This window comes from Taudactylus pleione, unplaced genomic scaffold (genome assembly GCF_031769625.1).
Source record: "Taudactylus pleione unplaced genomic scaffold, aTauple2 ptg000105l, whole genome shotgun sequence".
In the NCBI taxonomy this organism is placed as follows: Eukaryota; Metazoa; Chordata; class Amphibia; order Anura; family Myobatrachidae; genus Taudactylus; species Taudactylus pleione.
In genome coordinates this window covers 9,264,304-9,267,386 of record NW_028284507.1, presented here as the reverse complement: position 1 = coordinate 9,267,386, position 3,083 = coordinate 9,264,304, and positions in this window count along the sequence as shown.

The following is a 3,083-nucleotide window of genomic DNA, read 5'->3' as shown; positions in this document are numbered from 1 at the left end:
TGAACAATGGGCTGCAGAAAATGGATAACAGGAGGTCAGACGTTTTTGGGGATGAAACCTCTTACCAGGCATCTGCCAGGCTGCTGCCATATGTTCAGCTACTTGATCCGATAGAGGGAATTCTGCTGAAGCCACTTTCTGACGTTTAAACAGTGGGTGCTTTGATTTTGGGGCTGACTAGTCATCTTCTATGAGTAAGATGGAACTAACAACTCGCACCAAGCCAGGAATATTAATTTTAGACCGACCCTCTTCCTCCCCCGGAGGGGAGTCTGAGTTATAGAGAGAGCAGCATCTTCTGTCTCCTCAGATGACACTTCAGAATCTGAGAGCTGCGTGGACTGTGAGGATAACACAGGACGCTTAGAAGTTTTACTGGGTAGGGGACATAGTTTGAAAGTCTGTAGAGGTAGCCACCAGACTATCTACTGAGCTAGAGAGTACGTCTACCCATGGAGGGAGCACAGGAGGTACCTGTATAGCCTAAACCTGTTGTGGAAATCCCAGAGGGGAATTAGAGCCGGTACCGCTAGGCGGTCCGCAATAGTAGCCAGCACCTGAGAAAAGGAAGCCCAGGGGGCTCTTGTGCAGGAGCTGGAGGGTCTGATGGGCCTGGTGGAGTGTAACACTTAGCACATAACCCATCTTCTATCAAATCCTCCTCACTTAAGCCTGCAGCACATAATTTGCATGATAGCAGTATGGGTGCAGAAGCCTGTTTGTTACTCTTGCCTTTGCTAGACATAGCTGTAGAGTAGTATAGCACACAATATGGCACTGGATATTATGCAACCACTAGGTATGTAGGATACTAGTAGGAATGCAATATACTGATCCTGTCTTATGCTTGGGCAAGCTGCAGGAGCGCACAGCACAAATATGGCACAGCGCAGTAACCAACTGTATGTGACAACTCTCACAAATACTTTTGTTGTAGAGATGTGAGGCACAGGAAAAACCCTGAATACACCTGTATGTTAGGGCAAAGTAAGAAAACAAGGAAAAGATATATACTGACAGTATAGAGAAATATACAGACAGGCAGCACTAGCATAAGTCACATACAATGCAGAAATATCATATAACTGCAGAATGGCGCTAAAATCAACTACATAGATTCTGTGGTCAGTGACTCAACATCTGGTAGGCTATAGCGCTACATACACTGATTCCAGGGAGGTATGTAGGGGACCAGACCCAGCATTTCCCTAAGAGAGCTGTTGCTGAGCCTGGAGAAAATAACCGTCGGAGACCTCTGAGGGAGTGTGGTCGTCGGAGACCAGTTCAGGGAAGCGAGACCACAGTGGAATAGCGCCCTGAGCCGAGAGGCTGCTTTAATGGGGAAAGCTAACCTCCCCATGCCGATATTTAACCACCGGGACGCTGGATTTCCGCTCCATATGTACCTTGGTGGTCTAGTGGATCACTGTGGACAAAGCCTGAGCTCACTCTCAGTGTCTCCGGTCTGTCCCCTGAGACCGGAGGAAAGACTGGCAATCCGCGGGTCACCACGAGCTTACTTGTTCCCTTGTGTCTGGGCTGCAGTCTTGGTCCGTCCGCGGGGCCGGCTTGCGAGGACCCCGGGATGCCGCCGAAATCCCCAGCCGAAACTGGCGTTGCGGTGCCCGGAGGGGTGACGGAGTGGCAGCACAGACGTCTTGTGGACAGTCTGCTGCTGCTCGCTCAGTAGATAAAGTACTAGAAAAAATTTTTTTTTTTAAAATAAAAATAATAATAATCATAAAAAGATAGCATAATGGTGACCAGACTCCGGCCGGGTACCGACGAAACTGAGGTGCCTCTGGCTCGGTGGCGGGGTATAGGTGGTTGGACTAGTGCATCCTGGGAGCTGAAAGCTTTAACTGTGTGGTGCCTGGTCCTTAACCATCACCTACACCTCAAGGTATCCCTGTGGAGCCCTATGGACCCTGAAGAAGAAATTAGATTTTCAAGGACTCCTTCAGACCAGCGATTGTTCAGATGTTGCTCAGGTCAGTTTTCTACTACTGTAAAAATCATGGCTGCTCCAGCATTTCTAATCACAGTGCCTGCACCCCACTCCTGTCTCCAGGAGCAGCAGTATAAACACTGGCTGTATCTGTCATGCCAGAACATTACACATGATCTTACACCACTTTACCCTGACCCACAATTGACACGGCAGCCTGTGAACAGCAGAGATGTGCAGGCATCATGGTAATGGATGCATGTAGTGCTTTCCTATGGCAATGTGCCCTGAGCCGTCTCTGTAAAGCACTAGAGTGCACTGGATTATAGAAAATTAGGATTTCCATTTAGTGTCTGTTCTACTGACAAACCAGAGAAATGAAAACAAAGCCAGCCATGTGTACAGGGCCTTATTGCAGTGAGATAATCCTCTTGCTACACAATAACGTGCGGGCAGTGATGTGTGAGACTTTGGGGGAGGGTATGATGTAATTGGGGCTGTGGCCATGTGCTAAAAAGGAACTCAAATATGACAGAGCATGAAAAGGAATAGGAAACACATGGGTGTGGTATAATACAGCTACATAAAAAAGGTCTACAATGTCTAGACGGACCCCTGATGTTAGACAGAAAAAAAGGTTGTCATGGACAAAAGGATGACAGGGACTAAAGGTCGACATGTAAGAAGGTCGACGGGTACAAATGGTTGACATGAAAATGGTTGACACGTGTTGTTTTTTTTTCTAATCCTAATGCTCCCTCCTGATGCCTGACCCTATCCGCCCCTTCTAGTTCCTAACTCTCCAGTAAGAGCCTAACCCTAACCCTCTGGTAAGTGCCTAACCCTAACCCTCCGGTAAGTGCCTAACCCTAACCCTCCGGTAAGTGCCTAACCCTAACCCTCTGGTAAGTGCCTAACTCTAACAAAAATGTAAAAATATTGTGTCAACCATTTGCATGTCTACCTTTTGACCCTGTCGACCATTGGTACCTGTCGACATTCTTCCATGTCGACCTATTGGCTGTCTAGCATCTGGTGTCTATCTAGACATTGACCTTCTTTCATGTAGATCTATAGTCCGGCATCCGAAACACATAGCCTATTCCCACAAGTAAGTACACAAAACTGTGAAGAG